Source organism: Odocoileus virginianus, chromosome 10 (genome assembly GCF_023699985.2).
Source record: "Odocoileus virginianus isolate 20LAN1187 ecotype Illinois chromosome 10, Ovbor_1.2, whole genome shotgun sequence".
Taxonomy (NCBI): domain Eukaryota; kingdom Metazoa; phylum Chordata; class Mammalia; order Artiodactyla; family Cervidae; genus Odocoileus; species Odocoileus virginianus.
Genome location: NC_069683.1, coordinates 12,657,948 through 12,681,909, shown reverse-complemented (window position 1 = coordinate 12,681,909; position 23,962 = coordinate 12,657,948). Strand labels below are relative to the sequence as shown.

The 23,962-nt window shown below is 43.3% G+C and overlaps 1 protein-coding gene and 1 long non-coding RNA gene across 3 annotated transcripts in view; one reads left to right on the top strand and one right to left on the bottom strand.

Moving 5' to 3' along the window:
- Window positions 1-23,962, top strand: part of CSTPP1 (centriolar satellite-associated tubulin polyglutamylase complex regulator 1) — a 205,163-nt gene that overhangs the window by 131,434 nt on the left and 49,767 nt on the right. The gene's annotated exons all lie outside the window — the stretch shown is intronic.
- On the bottom strand, window positions 21,834-23,164 carry LOC110123504 (uncharacterized). Its single transcript, XR_002309533.2, has 2 exons — window positions 22,729-23,164; window positions 21,834-22,190 (listed from the first exon to the last, which is right to left on the bottom strand). It is a non-coding gene; the product is annotated as an uncharacterized lncRNA (long non-coding RNA).

Genomic DNA, 23,962 nt, shown 5'->3' with positions numbered 1-23,962 from the left:
AAATATATTTTGGTTACCTACCAGTGTATAATACATTACCCCCAAAGCTTGGAGGCTTAAAGCAATAAATACTTAGGTCACACAGCTTTGGAGGGTTAAGAATCCAGGAGCAGCTTACTTGGATGGTTCTGGCTCAAGGTCCCACATAAGGTTAAAATCAAGCTCTGGGGAACTCCTGTGGTGTGGTTATGAATCCACCTTCCAATGCAGGGGATGTGAGTTCAATCTCTGGTCAGGGAACTGAGACCCCACATGCCACACAGCAACTAAGCCCACGCGCCACAACTAGAGAGCCTGCACGGCGCCACTAGAGAAGCTTGCTCACCCACAACAGAAGAGCCCAGTGAGGCAGCTTAGACCAATGCAGCCAAGTAAATGGATTTTCCATAAAGAAGATGAAATCGCAGCCATTAAAAAGAATTCATTTGAATCAGTTCTAATGAGATGGGTGAAACTGGAGCCCATTATACAGAGAGAAGTAAGCCAGAAAGAGAAAGATCATTACAGTATACTAACACATATATATGGAATTTAGAAAGATGGTAACGATAACCCTATATGCAAAAAAAGAAAAAGAGACTCAGATGTATAGAACAGACTTGTGGACTCTGTGAGAAGGCGAGGGTGGGATATTTCAAGAGAACAGCATCGAAACATGTATATCTAGGGTGAAACAGATCACCAGCCCAGGTTGGATGCATGAGACAAGTGCTCAGGCCTGGTGCACTGGGAAGACCCAGAGGGATGGGGTGGAGAGGGAGGTGGGAGGGGGGACCGGGATGGGGAATACATGTAAATCCATGGCTAATTCATTTCAATGTATGACAAAAACCACTGCAATGCTGTAAAGTAATTAGCCTCCAATAAAAATAAATGGAAAAGAAAAAAAAAAAAAAGAAGATGAAATCGAGATTTGGGTCAGGGCTGCAGTAATCTGAAGGCTTGACTGGGACCAGAAGATCTGTTTCTAAACTCACTCATATCACTGTTAGCAGGAGGACTCAGTTCATCATGAGTTCCTCATGATATGGTAGTGAAAAAGTGATCTCAGAGAGAGCATGCGAGAAGCATCAGTACCTCTCATGACCACATCTCTGAAGTCACATAATGGCACTTTCATGCTACTTTGTTCTTTAGAAGTGAATCACTAAGTTTCACCCATACTGAAGGAGCAGAGAGGGGAGTATCATAGAATTTTGTGGACATATCTTCTCTTTTTTTTTCATTTATTTTTATTAGTTGGAGGCTAATTACTTTACAATATTGTAGTGGTTTTTGCCATACATTGACATGAATCAGCCATGGATTTACATGTATTCCCCATCCTGAGTCCCCCTCCCACCTCCCTCCCCATCCCATCCCTCTGGGTCTTCCCTGTGTACCAGCCCTGAGCACTTGTCTCATGCATCCAACCTGGACTGGTGATCTGTGGACATAAAACCACCACATTATAAAAAGTACTCTGTTAGTGCTTCGCACAAGGTTCAGTTCAGTTCAGTTGCTCAGTCGTGTCTGACTCTCTGTGACCCCATTGACTGCAGCATGCCAGACCTCCCTGTCCAACACCAACTCCCAGAGTTTATTCAAACTCATGTCCATTGAGTTGGTGATGCCATCCAACCATCTCATCTTCTGTTGTCCCCTTCTCCTCCTACCTTCAATCTTTCCCAGTGTCAGGGTCTTTTCCAGTGAGTCAGTTCTTCGCATCATGTGGCCAAAGTATTGGAGTTTAAGCTTCAGCATCCATCCTTCCAGTGAATATTCAGGACTGATCTCCTTCAGGATGGACTGGTTGGATCTCCTTGCAGTCCAAGGGACTCAAGTCTTCTCTAACACCACAGTTCAAAAGCATCAATTCTTCGGTGCTCAGCTTTCTTTATAGTCCAGTTCTCACATCCATACGTGACTCCTGGAAAAACCATAGCCTGGACCAGGTGGACCTTTGTTGGCAGGCGCTCCATAAACGGCAGTTGTTTTTATGCTGTTACTGCCTTACACCTAATACATAAGGTCCTTTCTATAAAGCCACTGTGGTCAGGACAAGAAAACCTCGCTGTTCTTTAGATTCCTGGGAAATACAGGGAAGGAAGCACCACATATCACAAGATTCACTATATCTGTTTTGTAAACTAAAATGAACTCTTTTTGTACTATTGCATGAAGAGCAGACTGATAAAATTAAATTTCAGTAACACTTAATAGTCATACCTAAAGTATATAGTCAGCCAGCAAATACCAGTGATATGGATAGTTTGAATTGATGGTTAATCCAAAAATTAATTTTGTTTGGTTAAGATCAAATATAAACACCTATATTTGTATTTAACAAATATTAGAATTCTTCCAGCTTTAACTGTGTAGTGCACCAACTTGTCTGAGTGTCCTGCTCTCCTTTCCAGCTAGAAAACTGGCCACCGCTAAGACTAAGAGGACCCAGTCTCAACAAAGATAAGACTTGCTAGTTCACCCACCTTCCTTGAGGGCAAGGAGTAATTTAGAGAGAATTAAATCAACAAACAAAAGAAGTATATCAACAAAGGGCTCAATTAAGCCAGAGAGTTGATGTTGATAGTAAAAACTAGAAACAAGAATCACTAGATAATCACTGGATAGCTAAATCACTGGATAATCTGGAGTTCCTCTGTCTGTATATACATATACCTAGTGTCCGTCTCTAGTCTCAAGGATTGTCCAATGCTGGTTGTAAGCAAAAGCATAAGAACTCTTGAACTCCAGACGGACAGAGTAATTTACTGGGCCACTTTGGTAAGATAAGATCATTAAATTGAAGATACTGTCACACCCAAAACTGGTTTATTCACTAGTGTTTTGATTTGCATTAATCATTAGACAGTTCCTCAGGCTAATGTCTGATATTATGGAACTCTCCTTAGCAACTCGCCAACATAGCAACCAAGCTTCTAACATGTTCACAGCAGAGTCACGGATTTGAAAGTCAGTGAAAATGGCCCCCTAGGAGCCAGGGTTTGCAGAGTTTATATGTGTCTTTGTAAAAGAGGCAGAAAATCTGCCAAGAGCTCCGCAGAGAATCCGATAACTTATAAATGCATAACTTTCAGGTACTGATCAGGTCAACAGCAGCAGATAACAGGGTAGTGAGGAGGGACTGACAGTGGTGATAAACGTTATCAGGAAAGAAAGTCACTAGCAATTCACAGTGAAGAGAAAATCCGTGTTAAAAACAAGCAAGAGAAAATCTATCTATATATATTTTTTTAAAGCAGATAGTATTTTAAGGTCAATTAGCATGTAGGGGACATGTAAAGGCCTTATTAATCTCTTTGTTCTTTGAGGGTGTCTTTCCATTATGGTCCAGGGCAATAAGCAATTGTCATAATGTTGAACCAGAGTTGATAAACCAAATGTTACTTAAGTTTATGATCATCTTTTTAGCAGGTCAAGGAAGTTTGTGATGCAGTTTAGAGATAAGATATGCTTTTATTAAAAAAATATTTTTTAAGTTTGGGCACTTAAACTTTACTTAAGTATTTGACTTACAGAATTTGACTTATTTAAGCTTTGACTTACAGAATGTGCATAGAAGAAGGGGTCACTGGAGGCCTCTGGGAAAACTGCACTGATTCAGCATCGTGAGGGCTGCACAGCCTGTTCTGTGAATAATAAAATAATTATAATAATAGCCATCATTTAATGAACACAAGAGAGTGAGATGGCTGGATGGCTTCACCAAGTCAATGGACATGAAATTGGGCAGACTCCAGGAGATGGTAAGGGATAGGGAAGCCTGGCATGCCGTAGTCCATGGGGTCACAAAGAGTCGGGCATGACTTGGTGACTGAAAAACAATGAATACGCACCATGTTTCAGGAACTGTGTTAAATTTTTACATGCATTATGGTATTGAATCTTCTCAACCACTATTTGGATATTATTATTATCTCCATTTTTTAAAAAATGTTTATTATTTGTTTGGCTGTGCGGGATCTTAACTGCAGCACACAGAACCTTACATCTTCATTGTGGCATGCAGGATCTGCACCTGAACTCTTAAGTGACGGCCTGTGGGATCTAGTTCCCTGGCCAGGGATCAAACCAGGGCCCCCTGCATTGGGAGCACAGAGTCTTCGTCACTGGACCACCAGGGAAGTCCTTGTCTCCATTTTAAAGATGAGGAAACTGAGGTCAGTTCAGTTCACTCAGTCATGTCCGACCCTTGGTGACCCCATGGACTGCAGCACGCCAGGCTTCCCTGTCTTTCACTATATTTCGGAACTTGCTCAAACCCATGTCCATTGAGTCAGTGATGCCATCCAACCATCTCATCTTCTGTTGCCCCCTTCTCCTCCTGCCTTCAATCTTTCCCAGCATCAGGCTCTTTTCCAATGAATCTGTTCTTCGCATCGGGTGGCCAAAGTATTGGAGTTTCAGCTTCAGCATCAGTCCTTCCAATGAATATTCGGGACTGATTTCCTTTAGGATTAACTGGGTAGATCTCCTTGCAGTCCATGAAACTCTCAAGAGTCTTCTCCAACACCACAATTCAAAAGCATCAATTCTTTGGTGCTCAGCTTTCTTTATAGTCCAACTCTCACATCCATACGTGACTACTGGAAAAACCATAACTTTGACTAGATGGACCTTTGTTGGCAAAGTAATGTCTCTGCTTTTTAATATACTGTCTAGGTTGGTCATAACTTTTCTTCCAAGGAGCAAGTATCTTTTCATTTCTTGACTGCAGTCACCACTGCAGTGATTTTGGAGCCCCAAAAAATAAAGTCTCACTGTTTCCACTGTTTCCCCATCTATTTCCCATGAAATGATGGGACCAGATGCAGTGATCTTAGTTTTCTGAATGTTGAGCTTTAAGCCAACTTCTTCACTCTCCTCTTTCACTTTCATCAAGAGGCTCTTTGGTTCTTCTTCACTTTCTGCCATAAGGGTGGTGTCATCTGCATAGCTGAGGTTATTGATATTTCTCCCAGCAATCTTGATTCCAGCTTGTGCTTCATTCAGTCCAGCATTTCTCATGATGTACTCTGCATGTAAGTTAAATAAGCAGGGTGACAATATACAGCCTTGACATACTCCTTTTCCTATTTGGAACCAGTCTGTTGTTCCATATCCAGTTCTAACTGTTGCTTCTTGACCTTCATACAGATTTCTCAGGAGGCAGGTAAGGCAGTCTGGTATTCCCATCTCTTTAAGAGTTTTCCACAGTTTGTTGTGATCTACAAAGTCCAAAGCTTTGGCATAGTCGATAAAGCAGAAGTAGATGCTTTTCTGGAACTCTCTTGCTTTTTCAGTGATACAGTTGATGTTGGCAGTTTGATCTCTGGTTTCTCTGACTTTTCTAAATCCAGCTTGTACATCTGAAAGTTCATAGTTCACATACTGCTGAAGCCTGGCTTGGAGAATTATAAGCATTACTTTGCTAGTGTGAGATGAGTGCAATTGTGCAGTCGTTTGAGCGTTCCTTGGCATTGCCTTTATTTGGGATTGGAATGAAAACTGTGGCCACTGCTGAGTTTTCCAAATTTGCTGGCATACTGAGTGCAGCACTTTCACAGCATCGTCTTTTAGGATTTGAAATAGCTCAACTGGAATTCCATCACCTCTGCTAGTGACATGTCATGTCTTCACTTCAGCATGACATGAACCCATTAATTAGCACATTTTGATATGACTGTTCAACCTATTATATGTCATCCAACCTACATCCTTTCTGCTTCTTCACAAGGATATCATGGAGATGTTGTCAAGGTCTTGTTGAAATCCAGTTAAACTAAACCAACACACTGTGAGTGAGTGAGTGGGTGTTCATTTGTGTCCAACTCTTTGCAACCCCATGGACTGCAGGCCACCAGGCTCCTCTGACCATGGGATTCTCCAGGCAAGAATACTAGAATGGGTGACCATGCCCTCCTCCAGGGGATCTTCCCAACCCAAGGATCGAACCCAGATCTCCCACATTGCAGGTGGATTCTTTACCATCTGAGCCACCAAGGAAGCCCAAGAATACTGGAGTGGGTAGCCTGTCCCTTCTCTAGGGGATCATCACAACCCAGGAATCGAACCAGGGTCGCCTGAATTGCAGGCAGATTCTTTATCATTTAGGCACCAGCAAAGTCCTGTAATGTTATCTTATATGGCAAGAACTTTGCAGGTGTGATGAAGTTAAAGATCTTGAGATGGGGGAGATTATCCTGGATTACCCATGTGGACTTAATGTTATCTCAAGTCTTCTCAGAGGCAGACCACAAGAGATTTGATGCTAGGAGAGGAAAGAGGCAGTGTGGATGCCGGAAGCAATGGACAGGGGAAGGTGATGTGATGCAGCACCCCAAGCCAAGCAGTGACCACAGCCTCGTGGCTGGCAAAGCCAAAGAATGGATTGTCCCCAAACCTCCAGAGGAACCTCCAAATCTCAAAGGAAGGTGCTGACACCTTCATGTTAGCCCTGTTAAGACTTATTCTGGGGACCTCCCTGGAAGTCCAGTGGTTAAGACTTCACCTTCCAGTGTGGGGGAGGTGCCAGTTCAGTCCCTGGTCAGGGAGCTAAAATCCCACCTGTCTCAAGACCAAAAAACCAAAACGTAAGAAACCAAAAAACCAAAAAGTAAAAGAGAAGCAATATTGTAACAAATTCAATAAAGACTTTAAATGGTCCACATCCAAAAAAGTCTTTAAAAAGAAAAAAAAAGGCTTATTTTGGACGTCCCGCCTTCAGAACTGTAAGAGAATAAATTTCAGCCGTTTGAAGCCACCAAGTTTGTGGTAATTTGTTACAAAAACCATAAGAATCTCATATATACCCCATGTTACTGTCTTCGTGGTTTGCTTGCTTCACAGTTTGTCCTTATATTTTTCCTACACTTGGTAATTATATTTCCTGAATTCAGTTACAAAAGCATTGTTTCAGATCAGGTTTGAGGCATGTTGAGAATTTAGCTGAGCTACTCCATGCTGTTGCCGCCTTGGCGTCTGTTTTGTTTGGTCCACAGAGATGCTAAAAATGATACCAGCCCCTCGGTGAGCGCATGCCCTGGATAACAGCCTGCAGAGTCACAAGTAAACATAAGGTCCTGATACGACTTTCCCCTCGTGTTCAGAGGTCACCCCTGCCTCCCAGGGCTTGCACCTCATCCCTTAGATAAGACTCCAGTGGGAGCCTACCAAAAGCCCACTCTTTTGGTTTGAATTGACCGATCTGGCCTTAGCCCAGAAATCCCAAAGTTCTTCACCCACAGACCCTGATAAGGACGTGTTACCCCAGGTCCTGACAGTCTTGTCTGCACTCTGCCCTGACCTCCCACTGTGGCCCCTGGAGATGTGCTTTGCGCTTCCTCTAAGGCCTGTCTGGAACAAAGATTTCTATTCCAGTTTTTTCTGTGGTCAGCTGTTGAACAAGACTCACCACCTTCTACCCTATGCTCCACTTAACAAATGTTGGTTAACAAAATCATAGCAAAGAGGTACTTTATGAGGTATCCCAACCTTTTGTATCGCTACAGTAGAAAAGGGAAAGTGATGGGACCAGCATTGCTATATGTATAATGAACTCTTTTCAAGATGAAGGATTAACACACATCGAAAAATACTGAGTATCAAAAGTCAAGTCAATAATCATGTCCCACATCTCTGACTAGAAATATAGTAGATTTCCCCTACACCCTCCACTCTTCACTAAAAGTTTTTCCAACCTTCAAGAAAGCTATGGAGGTAACTTGGATTCATCAGTTCAGTTCAGTTTCAGTTCAGTCGCTCAGTCGTGTCTGACTCTTTGTGACCCCATGAGTCGCAGCACACCAGGCCCCCCTGTCTATCATCAACTCCCAGAGTTTACTCAAACTCATGCCCATGAAGTCGGTGATGCCATCCAGCCATCTCATCCTCTGTCATCTCCTCCTCCTGCCCCCAATCCCTCCCAGCATCAGGGTCTTTTCCACTGAGTCAACTCTTCACATCAGGTGGCCAAAGTATTGGAATTTGAGCTTCAGCATCAGTCCTTCCAGTGAACACCCAGGACTGATTTCCTTCAGGATGGACTGGTTGGATCTCCTTGCAGTCCAAGGGACTCTCAAGAGTCTTCTCCAACACCACAGTTCAAAAGCATCAATTTTTTGGCGCTCAGCTTTCCTCACGGTCCAACTCTCACATCCATACATGACCACTGGAAAAACCATAACCTTGACCAGACAGACCTTTGTTAGCAAAGTAATGTCTCTGCTTTTTAATATGCTGTCTAGGTTGGTCATAACTTTCCTTCCAAGGAGCAAGCGTCTTTTAATTTCATGGCTGCAATCACCATCTGCAGTGATTTTGGAGCCCCCAAAAATAGAGTCTGACACTGTTTCCACTGTCTCCCCATCTATTTTCCATGAGGTGATAAGATGCCATGATCTTAGTTTTCTGAATGTTAAGCTTTAAGCCAACTTTTCACTCTCCTCTTTCACTTTCATCAAGAGGCTTTTTAGTTCATCTTCACTTTCTACCATACGAGTGGTGTCATCTGCATATCTGAGGTTATTGGATTCATCAAATGCTACCAGTTATTACATTTGTGCACAGTAGGTAGGTAGGAAGGCAGGTAGATAGATAGATAGATAGATAATTCAAAACTAAGTTATAAGAATCATGACACTTAACCCCTATATACTTAATCCCCTAAAAGGAAGCATTCTCCTTGTCTGCATAACCCCAGTTTCATCATTTAAGAAAATGAACAGTAATTCCCCAGTTGTTCTCAGTTATGTTAAAATCTGTTTGTTTTCTGACCCAGAGTCAAATCAAGGTTTATAGTTGTACTTGGTAATGTCTCTCTAGTTTCTTTTAATCTGGAACAAACACTGTGCTATTTTGTTTCTCATGAAGTGTTTTTCTTGTGTTTAGCCTGACTCTCCCTGGGCTCTCATGAAAACTCCACAGGGGCAGGGATTTTTGTTCGTTGCTATGTCCTCAGCACTGAGAATAGGGCCTGGCACTTATTAAGACTTAGTAAATATTTGTTAAATAAATAGATGAGTGAATGAATAAGTAATACAAGTATAATGAGTGTCATGAAACATGACTTAGAGGATGCCAAAGAGGCTAATCTGTGGTTGTTTGTATATTAACTGTTATCTCTGTGTTCCAAGGATTCATGTTCCAACAACAGGCTCATTTTACAAACCAAATAGGAAAAAATAAATAAAAATTGTTTAAAAAAATAACCAACTGAAAAAGTTGGTCAAGACAAAAGAGGTATGGGAATTCCCTGGAAGTCCAATGGTTAGGACTCTGCAGGGGTCACAGGTTTGATCCCTAGTCGGGGAATTAAGATCCTGTAAGCCATACAGCATGGCCACGATGCATGATGACATGTAACTTAACAGTAAGACTACAAAGACACTTAAACTGAGTATTGGGTTGCAGAATGATGGGACCACCACAAACCTAAGTTAGCCTTCAGTTCAGTTCAGTCGCTCAGTCACGTCCGACTCTTTGCAACCCCATGAATCGCAGCACGCCAGTTAGAGTAATACAAAACTAACAGAAGCCTTAAGGAGAAGATGGTTGTTTTGCTCTGTTTATTCATTCTTTCATTCAACTAGTATTTTTTGAGGGCCTACTGTATTCCAGGTACTAGTTTATAGATTTTTAAACGTCATCTTTTTTAACCATCAGTAATAATACAGAGATAGGCACAGTTTCATTTTGGAATAAAGGAGAGTAATTATCACAGAAATAGAACTATTGTGTTATTTGGAGATATTTTTATTTCACTGACTTCAAATTGCTTCTTTTGAGCTCATCACTCCAATTAAAGAAATAAATTTCTGACAGGGAAATGGCCTACCCAGAGCATAATCAAGACAATAATCATTGTACCTTTTTCCTGAAAGAACTTTCCCATGATTGTTTAGTTCAGCCTGAAAGGCCTTTTGTGACACTTAAAAATCACTGAGGGGAAGAAAAGAGCCTGACCCGGGCTGGTTTTGTACAGGACATGAGCTGTGAGTCTTGTCTCAGTTGTCAGCATTAGACAGGATGTCATCTACCAACTTTGTTTCTTGTCCAACTCCAGTTTCCGCAGGATTCCGTTTTCCTTTGCTCTCCAGTCAGAAGGAAAAATACTCACACGATTCTTAGGAATACTGGAGCAGGAAATTGTTTGAGGGACTTGAAAAACCCTTTTTTCTCTCCCTTCAAAGCCTTAAATGATGTTTGCTTCATCGAAGCTTACAAATCATTAAAAGCAGACCTTCCAAATTGATGTAATATACATTTTAGCTTCCAGAAGAAAAAAAGAATCTCTATAAAACTAATCTTTGAGTCATGGAGAATTTTTTATTTTCTGATTTTAATGTTTTGGAGTACTCCAGCACCTTTTCACTACCTGCAATACACAAAACTCCTGTATCTTCCTTGAGCCAAAAATGAACCTGGTGTCACCTCTAACACCGTATATTCATAGTCCTTCCCAAGTATGTTATTATTGGCCCATTTTAGCCATGGCAGAGCAACTCCCAAGGACCAGTGTCTTAGAAAACCGTAAATAACACAGTAGAAGAGCAGCAGTTGTACGGACATCAAGAATACCATCACAAACCTGAATTTCTTGCATCTTTGTGGCTTCAGTTTAGAATAAATGTAGATGGCCAGAGGCCAACCTGTCTCCAATGTGACCCTTGGTTAAGCTAAAAACTATATAAAAACTAAGGATACCCTACTTCCTGTTACTCACAGAGAGAGAACCATGAAAGGACCAGACTAACAAAAAAAAGGAAATAACATTTGTTGAGCGCCTCCAGTGAGGTCGACGTTGTGACAGGCGCTTCTTAAGGTTAAAATTTCTACAGAATCACCTTTAATCCTCATCACAATCTACAAGGTATTGTCTCTATATTATAGACAAGAAAACTAAAGCTCACAACTAATTTGCTCAAGACCATACAATAGGATGTGCAGAAGAGATTCTAAACATTCTCTGTGGCTTCAAAGTTATGCCCTTCCCACTAACTCATTCTTCCTGCTCCTCTGACCTGTCCTCCTCGGTATCTTTAGAAAGCTACTCTCCTCTGTCCCAGAATTCCATTCTTGACTCATTCCTTTTCTCACTGCGCACGGTTACTGAGCAGTCCTGTCTCCTTTGACTTCCCCTACTATCTTGGGCAAATGACTTCTAAATCTGTCTGTCTAGCCCTGAACTCCCCCTGAGCCTCAGACCCACACATGCAGTGTGCTACCAGCCTCAGACATCACTCCTTACATGTATGGCTGACGGTCACGCGTTTCTACATGTCGGAAGCAGAACTCCTCCCCCTCCCCCCGAATCTGCCTCTCTTGGGCTCCCCAAAGTTACACTCTTATCATTCTAGATTCCTCTTTCCTCCCCCTCACTGCTCACATGGAGTCAGCTAGAGTCCCACTGTTCTCCCCTTCAAAACAGTTCTTAAACTCCTGACCTGTCTTCTTGATTCCGGTGATCACTGCTGCAGTTCTTGCTTGAACCTTTGAAATTTTGCTCCCTTTACAGCTGAGTGATCTATATACAAAGAAAATCTGACTGCACTGCTCTTCTTTTACGTGAAACCATTTAAAGATGCCCCCACCGTCTAAGAGCCCATTCATTGGAAAAGACCCTGATTCTGGGAAAGATTGAGGGCAAGAGGAGAAGGGGATGACAGAGGATGAGATGGTTGGATGGCACCACTGACTCAATGGACATGAATTTGAGCAAACTCCAGGAGATGGTGAAGGACAGAGAAGCCTGGTGTGCTGCGGTCCATGGGGTCACAAAGATTCGGTCAGAGCTCAGCAACTGAACAGCAAACCATGAATGAAGCCCACAAGACTTTCTGTGACCTGATCTCTGCCTCCCTCTTCAGCCTCGTTTCTGGCAACTCCTCACCTGAAAATCTACTCTCGATTATACTGAACGCAAGTGCTGTCCCCCCTCATCTCGCGTGTTGTTTCCCATCAGGATGCCTCAATTGAGTCACTGCCTGTAGCCCTGCCACCTCATCTTTCCTCCTGGATAAACTCCCACTCCGGTACTCATCGCTGGTAACGTCTCCTCTCGAATCCTGCCCTCAGCAGTCCTCTGCCACAACCCACCAAGGAGGCTGTCCTCCCTGTCAATTGCATCAGCAACATGTTTCAAAATCAATCGTTTGTCTTGTCCATTAGACTTTAAGTTCTTTGGGCACTGAGATCATAACGTACTGAATTTTGTAATCCTAGGGCCCACCCTGGTACAGAGTGGGCTCTTAATAACTATTTAGCCTTAGTTAAACAACAGCATGGGTAGGTACTCAATCACTTCAGTCGCGTCCAACTCTTTGCAACCTCACGGACTGGGACACACCAGGCTCCTCTGTCCGTAGGATTCCCCAGGCAAGAATACCAGAGTAGATTGCCATTTCCTTCTTCAGGGGATCTTCCCGACCCAGGGATCAAACCCTCGTCTCATGTCTCTTGCATTGCCGAGCAAGTTCTTTATCACTAGCGCCACCTGGGAAGCCCAAAACAACAGCGTACTATCTCTCAAAAATGACTTCTATATTGGAGTCTCAAATCATACCCTTCTCCATGTAAAATAAGCCTGACAACTATTAAAACACAAGAACATCAACCATTGAAAAAAGCCACCTGATTTTGAAATTGGCAGAGGATTCAGTAGACATTTCTCCAAAGAAGATGATGAAAGAAGATATGCAAATGATCGATAGCCATGAGTGAAATGAAAAGACGTTCAACATCACTGAGCATTAGGGAAATGAAAATCAAAACGAATCATTAGGGAAATGAAAACCAAAAAATCCATTAAGAGGGCTCCTATTACAAAAGAAAAGAACGTGTGTTGGCCTGGATGTGGAGAAAGTGGCACCGGAACCCTTATACGCTGTTGGGGGGAATGTACAACGGAGCTGATGCTGTGTCCAGCGGTACAGTGGCCCCTCAGTGGGTAAGCCAGCAGTGGCACATACATATAATGAAGCATCGCCTGCCTTAAAAGGAAGGAAATTCTGACATGTGCTACAGCATAAGTGAACCTGGAGGACACCATGCTGAATGAAATAAACAAGCCACGAACACACAAATACCACTTATATGAGGTACTTAGAGTAGCAAACTCGCAAAGACAGAAAGTAGACCAGCAGTTGCTAGGGGCTGGAGAGATGAGAGTGTTCTTTACTGGGTTTAGAGTTTCAGTTTTAGAAGATTCAGCAAGCACTGGGGATAGATGGTGATGGTTGCATAACAGTGTGAATGAACTTAATACCACTGAACTGTCCACCTAAGAAAGGCTAAGATGGTAAATTTCTTGTTATGTGTATTTTACCACAATGAAAAAATTGGGGGAAAAAAAGCAAAAACAGGACAGAGGAAGAGGTCTAAGGGTGACTAAGCTTCTTGAATTGACACCATGGTGCTCCAGTACAGACAGCATCCAAATATCTCTTGGTGATGCTAACTTAGGGCCCAGGAGTTCCCACATGGCCAGAGAATCTGTACCTTTAAACAAGCACTTCAGATGATTCTGATGAGCAGACAAATTTGGGGAACTGCCTGGGCCAAATTATTATAAAAGAATGATTGAAGAACCTTTTATCTGGATATTTTTGAAAACAAGACAGATAATTTTTTATTGTAGTATCATACACATAATAAATTCACCATTTTAACTGTGGATAAGCATACAGTTCCGTGCCATTAAGTACATTCAAGTACATTCCCAGCGTTGTGCCACCAGCTCCACTATCCATTTCCAGCATGTTTTCATCGTCCCACACTGAAACTCTGTACCCGTTAAACAAGAACGGCCCGCTTCTCCCTCTCCCAGCCCCAGCCCCAAGTGCCCTCTAGTCTCCTTTCTTTTTCTATGACTTTGCCTCTTCTAGATACCTCATAAAAGTGGGCAGATAATTGATTTCTATCCGAAGTTTAATTGCTTTCTTGCCTGGAGGCATGAGTCTGGGTGAAGGGAATCAAACATCATAGGTCCCTCGATCTGCCAAGCCAGGTCATATTAAGATTTATTGGATTTATCTCAAGCAATAGAAAATTATATTCATGAACTTTGGTTTCATGAAATCATGTAGATTCCTTTTATCCTAATCCATTTTTATCATGACCCATGTGTTCATTATAAAGTCTATTCATTCGAGATGGTTACTGATTAGTTAGTGGCACTTTATCTGATTTTTCTCATAAAAATTAATAAGCATCTTTCAGCTACATCATTCTAAGATTTTTCTGTCATATCAAGGCCCAGCAGAAAAAAAAAAAATTAAGGAGAATATTACTATTAAAATGGTTCCAAAGTTCAAAAACAGAAGAACTAGGACTTTTAGGCTCTTTTTATAAACAGTGTTTACTTAAAGCCATCACAACTTGGAAATTTCAAGTCATCCTGTCCACAAGACTTAGCTCTCGAGTACAGCCCTACTGACTTCTCCCAGATGTCCCAGTGAAGCAAAGAACATCTTACATGCTCAGCATACTACTCTGGGGAAGAAAATCTTTTTATCTTGTCCAGAGTAGGACATCTGTGCCCAGGAAAGAGGCCCAGGAAATAGCCACGACTTGAAATGTTTATTTTAACCATATTCTTCAAGCTTTAATAAAAAAAAAATATATATATATATATATATATAATTTACTATTTTGGGCTGTGCTCGGTCTTCACTGCTGCGCGGGCTTTTCTCGAGGTGTAGCGAGTGGGGGCTCCTCTCTAGTTGCAGCGCTCCGGGTTCTCGTGGCCACGGCTTCGCTTTCTGCAGAGCACGTTCTCAAAGGCCCGCGAGCTTCCATGGGCTCAGCTGTGGCTCCCCAGCTCTAGAGCACAGGCGTAACGGTCGTGGCCCACGGGCCTAGTGTCTCCTCGCATGCGGGATCTTTCCTCGCATGCGGGATCTTCCCAGATCAGAGACCAAACCCCTGTCTCCTGCATTGGCAGGTGGATTCTTCACCACTGGAACACTAGGGAAGCCCCAGGTCCTCACGCTTTTAAGACTATCTGTGACACGCTCACCACCTTCACTGTCTGACCGTAAAAGTCTGATCCTTAGTAACCTAATTATGTGCTTCCCTGGTGGCGCAGATGGTAAAGAATCCGCCTACAACGAAGAAGGGCAGTAAAAGCCAGTGCTCTGGGACAATCCAGAGGGATGGGGTGGGGAGGGAGGTGGGGGGGGTTCAGGATAGGGGGACAGATGTGCACCCGTAGCTGATTCATGTCAATGATGGCAAAAACCATCACAATACTGTCAAGTAATTATCCTCCAATTAAAATTAATTAATTTTTAAATAAATAAAACATGCCAAGAGACTAATCCTAAAAAAAAAAAAGAATCAGCCTACAATGCAGGAAACCAGGGTGTGGTTCCTGGGTCAGGAAGACCCCCTGGAGAAGGGAATGACAACCTACTCCAGTGTTCTTGTCTGGAGAATCCCATGGACAGAGGCGCCTGGTGGGTCACAGTCCATGGGGTCACAAAGAGTCAGACATGACTGAGCAACTAACACTTTCACGTAATATGTTTTGTGCAAAACTGTGAACTACCTGTTAAGTACTTAAACCTTGCATTATAAAATTGCTTTTAATCTCTGTTCCCATGGGTTTGGACCACTGTATCATGACAAGTCATTGGTCTAAGGTCTTCCTACACATTCCTGTTCACCATTAAAAAAAAAAGAAAAGTATTCCAACTTCTAATTCTCAAACCTGTAAGGGCCTTTCCGATAACCTCCATCTGTTCACTTTTTGAAGTTGACCCTTGGGTTCTACAATGCTCTTTGTTACAGACCTACTTTCTAACTTTGAGCAGGTTATTTCCTGAACACTTAACTTTCACACAACTTCACTGAGCATAAAACCAGGTTAATAAAACCACCTCTTAGAAAAAAAGACTAGTGAGTCTGTGGGTTTGTTTCCTTACTTATATCTGAATGTGAAAATGCCATCTTACTTTTCCTTCTGTATTCTCCCTCCTGGTACCTGGCCCAAATGAAGAGTTGTTTCTCTTGGCAGCATCTATGTGTACCGAGAAGGACTTGGCCCCCACTGCCTTTGGAATGGTAGCGCCAAGCCTTTACAGAGAGCTTGGAGGGTCTCGCACCCTGAGGAGTCGTACACGTTCCCACCAACAGCCTCTTTGGGAAGTCCTTTTCCTCAAGTTATCTTCAGACCTACATCGATTTGCAGAGGAGACATCCTTCCCACAGAAAGTTTGCTTTTCCCCCCACAACTATGAGGAAGACGGTGAACGGGGAAGTGAAAACTGAGTATAACATAGGCATATGTTTTAAGCACTTTGGATAAAAATGTTTGATATGTACCAGCTTGGTTTTTATTGCTTTATTATACTGCTTGTTGAAGAATGTTTTCTTTGGTCACCCGCCAATGAAAAAAATTAGCCTTTTCCCGAATCTAGTCTTGTTTCTTTAGCTAGTTATGTCGGTAGAACAAGATAGACAAATGCTTCTGAAATAAAGGAATCAGTCGCACAGTGGTGCTCATTCCTGCTCATTGCCCTTTTCCAACACATTGACAGCTGCTGCCACCAACATGAACGGGGTTTCCGTGGGGCTCTTTCTCTCCTCACCATCCCCAAGTTGGAATGTTTTCCGTTGGTTCCTTTGTTCTGAAGTCCAAGACTTTAAAGGACTTGCCCCTACCTCCACCCCTATTTTCCTGTTTTATGGCATCCAGTAGGAAATGGTTTTTTGTTTGTTTCAATGCTTCTCTGTAATAAAAGAATCCCTTTTTAGATATTTGTACCTTGTATCTTCTAGTTTCTGTTTTAGTTCAAAATAGTTATATAATTTTACCTTTTAAGGCATAGCATGAAGGGTTTTTTGTTTTTGCCCTCTCTCAAATTTGTTTCTGGTTTATAGCAAAAGAAGGGGCTAGAATAGCGTATCTGTATCAGAAGCCAGTTGAACTGAATGTAATACACTTTGAAATTCTCCTTAATGTGTTCTCATTGATCTGGGGTGTCTCTTTTGGCTCTGGGCATTCTCAATTAAAATTAAAGCCTTTAACCCATCATTAGCTCACCTCCCCCTCTTCAAACAAAAAAGAATGAATTCTTATTGCAATGTGAGGGACAGAGGTCACATATGTGGGCAAATTTATTAGAGATAATGTTATACAATGTCATGTGAGGTTCCTAAGCAATATTTCAGAATATCCTTTCTTTGTTTTAATAGAGTAGACTCTGGTATTCAGAAATGAATTACATACAGATCTACTTGAGAGCCTGAGATGGACTTTATCTCTTGAAGTCACTTACTCTTTAGGGAATTTTAACACTGATGTAACAGGGAGAATTGAAATGAACCTAAGTCTGGCTTACAGAGAAGAGTCCTTTTAGATAGCAGTTTTTATTTGGTTTGCCAACCTCTGACTCCCACCCTTTTATGGTGAGTTTCAAGTATGGATAGTTCTAAGACATGATCTGTTTCTTTGACTACTAAATAAAATATGAATTTTTCATGTTACTTGAAGACTCTCTGTGAAAAATTCTTTTTTATTTTTTATTTTTTCTGGCCATGTGGGATCTTAGTTCCACCAGGGATTGATCCCAGGCCCCTGTGGAAGTGCGGAGTCTTAACCACTGGGCTGCCGGGGAGGTCCTCTGTGAGAGATCTTAATTTGAGTCTTTATATATCATGGTTTACTCTGTCTTATCTAAGCCCAGAAAGACGATGGAAAAGGAAGAGAAGCTTGCGTGCCTCCCTCTGCAGTGCGCTGTGCTCTGTTGCTGCTGTTCGGTCCCTAAGGCACGTCTGACTCTTTGCGACCCCATGGACTGCACCACTTCCCTGCCCTCCACTGTCTCCCCGAGTCTGCTCAGATTCACGTCCACTGAGTTAGCGACGCTGTCTGTCTCATCTGCTGCCCCCTTCTCCTCCTGCCCTCAGTCTCCCGGCATCAGGGTCTTCTCCAGTGAATCGGCGCTTCACATCAGATGGCCAAAGTACTGGAGCTTCAGCTTCAGCATCAGTCCTTCCAATGAATACTCAGAGTTGATTTCTTTTAGGATTGACTGGTTTGATCTCTTTGGTGTTCAAGGGACTCTCAAGAGTCTTTTCGAGCATCACAGTTCAAAAGCATCAGTTCTTCAGTGCTCACCCTGCTTTATAGTCCAACTCTCACATCCACTCATGACTACTGGAAAAACCACAGCTTTGACTGTAAGCCATTTGTTTGCAAAATAGAAACCTTGAGAATAATAGCCTGAGTTCTCTTCCTTTCTCCCCATCAGTCAGTTCTTATCTGTTAGCACCTTATGCTTTTCTGCTGTTAGATGGAGAAAATGGGTCATCAGAGGCAGAAGAACCTTTTTAAATTTTTCTCTAGCAGAGTACCATGATTCTAGATTAAAGTAGGAACCAGAAGACATAAGGTCTAGAAATCCTCAGCGTAACCTTGTATGACAGATAAGGTATTTATATGAAGAAACATCAGTCCCTGTGACCTAATTTAAGCTACCTAATCTCTCGATGTCATTATTTTTCTGCTTGTAAAAGGGGAATAGCAACACCAATCACTATCTTACTCTGGAGTTTGGGAGAAATTTAATGAGATAATGAACTTAATTCTCCTCTTACAAGGGAATATATTGTTGACTTTTAGAAGAGTTAGCTATTTGGGGGTCCCCGAGGGACTTAACAATCTATTACCTCTTCTAGCACTCAAATGAAACTATTGTAAAAAGCTAACCCACAGCCAAAAAGTAAGCCATTTGTTCTGCAGATAGATCAGGTCCAGCGCAGAAAAAAAAAAGGATTTTGATCTCTTCTTTGGAAAAACTATCACTGGATAGGCCCAAAGATGTCCTTTTTTCTTTCTTTCTTTCTTTTTCTGAAATCAGAACAGTGGCATAATTGGGTTTGATGGTTCACTTTGAGAGAATGTTGGGTTCAGTCCTGGAACATGTTAAATCAGATGATATACTTTTTAAAAAGTCTCTAGAACATGCATTTTAATGGGAGCAATATTTACCCTGAAGGGGGAAAATATTAGTTCTATGAGAGGCAAAAAAAAAAAAATTCAATAATACAATGGTCTGTTCAGTTCAGTTCATAATGGTCTGTGGCCCTCCACTAAAAAAATAGACATGAAGTATTTCTATGGTATTAAAATTCATGGTGGAAGAGGGAACTTGGAAAAAATTGTTATTAAAAGACTGGGGGTGGGGGATGGGATTTTAAAAAGTCAGGAAACACAGCTGCAGTCTAGAAAAAGCATGTTTGACTCTCTCTCAGTCCTGTCCAACTCTTTGGAACCCCATGGACTATAGCCCACCAGGCTCCTCTGTCTGTGAAATTCTCCAGGCAAGAATACTGGAATGGGTAGCCATTCCCTTCACCAGAGTATCTTCCCGACCCAGGGATCAAACCTAGGTCTCCTGCATTGCAGGCGGATTCTTTACCTTCCGAGCTGCCAGGGAAGCCCAGGCAGACGGCTTCAGTTAGTATCCTGGAGATGTTTGTCCCCCAGGATAGGTGAGCTGCACACAGTCAGGCTGAATGCAGATTGCCATTGATTCCTTCAATCCAACAGGAACTGAGTTCGTAGGAAACTTGAAAGAGATTAAATTCGTACCCTAAGGGATAATGATCTCACACAAACAACTCAACATAAAATCTACCCTTTGAGAACCAATACTTTGTACTTAAATGTGGTTAAATCCTTAAGGTAAGAGATTCCTTTTTTCTCCTGCCTCTTTAGTCTTGCAGAAAGGCACATCAAGGGTAGAAGCGATCTTCAAAGTGCTTCATAGAAAAAGTCAGATGGAGAGAAAAGAGAGGGTGTGGACCCCGCAGGCAGGAAGGGAATAATTGTCTTAAGTAGTAATGTAACGTGCGGAGGAATAAAGACCAGAAATACGGTGGGGAACTGGCATGTAAGTGTTTAGGAAATTTTAAGTTTGATGTTGGTGCTGATATTAATAAACATTTATATATCCTTCCATCCCCCTTGTATGTCTTAGATAGTCTTTTGTGCCTTTTGAATGGATGGGACGTCTCAAAATTGACTTGCTACACAGTATGAAGTTTGGAAGAGACCCTGTGTTCTTTAGACTCAGCAGCCCTGAAACAATAGAATGGCCATATTTTTTTGTGATTGATGTTACAAACAATTTTTTGATTAACTTACTTTTGGCTGCACTGGGTCTTTGTCGCTCAGGCATCCTCTAGTGGGCTGCTCCTTGTGGTTGGCAGGCCCCTCATCGCGGGGGCTTCTCTTGTTGTGGAGCACAGGCCCCAGCTGCGAGGGCTTCAGTTGTTGCGGCCCACAGACTAAGCTGCCCCACATCATGTGGGGTCTTCCCAGCCCAGAGATGGAACCCCTGTCCCCTGCATTGGCAGGCAAACTCCTAACCACTGGACACCAGGGAAGTCTTGGCCATATTTTTAAAAATTATTTCCCCCACCACCACCATCTCTGCCTCTTCTTTCATCATCCTGTTCTTTGATATACATAACATACCCATAACTTGGAGAAAAGAGAAAGTGATTTTTTTGCCTCCCTGCTTCCCCATTTCACATTGATGTTCTGGACAATGAGTGCTCTTTCCCCAAGCCTAAGCCTTTACTAAGCATTCATTACTGTGGGCATTTAACTGCCTTACAGAAATCTACCCCAGCCCCTGTTTGTTGATTTCCTTAAGATCATAGAAGAAAGTGAAATGACCTGGAGAGAGGCCTTCAAGGCCACTGACGCCCAGGGGACCCACTCATCTCCACCTCCCACCCCAGTTCCAAACCCTAACCTATTGGCCCTTTCATCGGTCCCTGGATCCCCACCCTTCAGCTTCTTTCTGTTACCCACTGAGTCACCCCGTGGCCCCAGCAGCTGGGCTGCTCTCTCTCCCCCATCACATTGCAGACATTCTTTTCACATCATTTTGTCCTCACTGCTGCATTCCCTCCATTTGGCATCCTTCCCTCTGCGCAAACTTCTGTGGCAAGGGACAGGAGTTTGCCAAGGAGATGCTGGCAGAGAGGGTCCAGTTCTCTCCTTTCTATCTGAAGAGCCCAGTGTCACTCGTTAGCATATGAGAAGAATGGTTGTAAATAAACATCAAATGAGGTTAACGAGCTGCAGCTCATCAATATTAATGAAGTCCACCCCATCGCCTTGGAGTGAGGTCCTACTGGCTCAGATCACAAGAAGCAGCTTCATAAGGCCCCCAGTTACAGGGCAGGAAGGACTCAACTCAGCCTGCTGGAATGTTTGTCGTTTCACCACCCCAGGAATGCTGCAGGGAAAGGCTGTCTGACACCAGATCTCTGCTTGCATGGCCCCTCTTGTGTTCAGAGACATCTGTTTGTCTCAACAGGTGGAAGCCGTGAGGAAGAAGGTTGTATCTGCTCAGCCACACTCTGGGGTGGGAAAATGCCAAGTCCGTCTGCAGTTCCCAAGTCCAAAAGGACATCCCCAGAGTACCACGATTGAATCTCTCATGGCCCTTGCATCAATAACCCCATGAAATGCAAGCTCTTGTTTCCAGTGTACTAAGGGACGCTGTGGAGGCCTTCTAAGCCCAGCCCAATCAAGAGATGAAGAAACTCCTGTTTCATGAAGCTCGTGTGCCCACTGCCCCTTAGGTCCCTCCCCAGAGCCGTGTTTGATTCCTGTGCCTGGTGGTGGCTCAAGGGGTATAGAATCTGCCCAAAATGTGGGAGACCCACATTTGTTCCCTGGGTCGGGAAGATCCCCTGGAGAAGGGAATGGCAACCCACCTCAGGATTCTTGCCTCCTCTGCCCATGGACAGAGGAGCCTGGCGAGCTATAGTTCCTGGGGCTGAAAAGAGTCGGCCACGACTGAGCGACTCACACACACAGAGAGTGATGAGTACGCCTGTAGTTTACTGAGCACTTATTGTGTCCCAGGCTCTGCACGAAGCCTTTTCCGTATGTTATATAACCCTCATACTAGCCATATGAGGATGATTCCCATCTCACAGGTGAGGGAGTGAAGCTCACTGATCTTATGTGACGCGTCTAAGATCACATGCAGCCAGCAGCCGAGCTCCCCCTGTCTGTCTGCAAGGCCTCTCCTTTTTGCAAGTCCCAGGCGAATCACTGCATCCTGTGGCATCTCAGCATCCCTCACGGGAAGTATGTGAGCTTCTGTGCTGTCCCATCTCTTTTATAAGACGCTTGTCCTCTCCTCTCCAGTTGAGCGGACCAAATACCATATGGTTCTCTGAAAGTAGAGTCAGAGGACTTTAGAATTAATTTCTTTTTAATCAAAGCATCTCTTTGAAATTATTTTTAGAAAGGACCCTTTCTATAATACTTTCTGAAAAAGTTTCATGTTTTCCTGTGTGTATAAACTTGAGGTCAGTGGGATGTGTGCTTTGAGGTTGTGTGTGTGTGTGTGTGTGTGTGTCTATGTGTGTGTTGAATAGCACTGATACTGATTTATCCAGCTCACCAGGTCAGTTCCTTTTACGATTAAGCACACACCTGTGTGAGATTGGTGACTGTGGACACAAAGAAGCCACCTGGCTCCCAGGGCTGATTTGAGCCTATGATCTTAGCCTCAATCATACTGTTTCAACAACCGAACCTGGTTTATTACTTAACCGTTCAGACTATCGGCTTCTTTATCTATGATTTCCCTGGGGGCGGGAAGGAGGACCTGATGCTTCATCAAATGGTTGTTATCACCAAAGCTACACCTCGTTGTTTTTAAAGAACAACTCATAGAGAAAGGGTCTGAGAGTGAAACGGTCACTTACCTTTCTTCTCCTTTCCTCCTTGAAAACTCAGGGACCTTGCTTGGTCATTGTTATTTAGGCAAAGCGCCCAGGAATATTTCCACAGAGCGGCACCCAAAGCCCACCCTTCCCGCCACCAAGGTAACCAGGACTGGGAAGCAATTGAAACTGGGCCTTCCTTTCCCAGGCCTGCGGCTGTCAGCTTGGCTCAGAAAGAGGCAGACTGATGACTCCGGCTCCTCACCCAGGCGCACTACCACACAGTTCTCGTTTGAGCCCGAAGTCACATGGTTTTGCTGCTCATGGCCAAACAAGGATGCGCTGTTTCCAGTTCTTTGCACCCGGGGCTGGGCCTCGGCATCCTTAGTTGAAACCACCAGGGCCCCCAAACCTGAAGCTTTTCCAGGGACAAATTGCATGCAGCGGTGGAGACAGGGAGCGGAGGGGTGGAACGGAGCAGTGGATGGTGCACCATCAGGATGTGGGCGAGAGCCAAGGGGTTAGTTCACTGCTGTTTTGTATAATCAGGCACACCAGAAAACTCAGATTAATAGGCTGTTTATTCTTCAGCATGTTCCTTGAATCAAAGGCTCTGGATGCTGTTATTGAAGAGTGTTTGTGAGAGTGCCCTGGAACACTCCTCCTGGGCTCCGCTCACTGGAGAGGAACGAGGGAGTCCTTTCATTTCCTGGGCGGCATCCCTCACGCTCACCGCTCACTGTAGTCTAAAGGTCTGCACAGGCTTTGTGAGAAACGGGATCTTTTGTTCTGTCTCTGTGAGGTCCCATTCCCTGCAGCACCTTGCTCTCTTAGAGTCTAATCATTTCATGTTCTTGTCTTTGAGCTACCTGAACCTGACGAATGCAGCCACTTTCTCCCGGGGAGTGTTTGCTGCTGTTGTTGGGGGTTTCTGGAGGTTTTGAGTTGACGCTGTTTGGCCCCAATTCTCTGCCTGGGCAGTGCGGTCATCTTTTCTTTTTGTGGTCGTTTAAAGGCATTTTTGCCAGGGGTGAGAAAAAACATCCACCCAAACCCTTTTCTGTGAAGCAAATCAAGATTTTTTTTCTTTAATTTGACTATTAGAAATATAATGAGACGTCTTCAAACCTTGGAATTGAAACATTCTTATTATGAAAGAGTTACTTCCTGCATCACCACCCCCTGCAGTAGACATGTGTGTGTGTGTGTGTGTGTGTGTGTGTATTAGTCTCTCAGTCATGTCCAACTCTCTGAGACATCATGGGCTGTAGCCTGC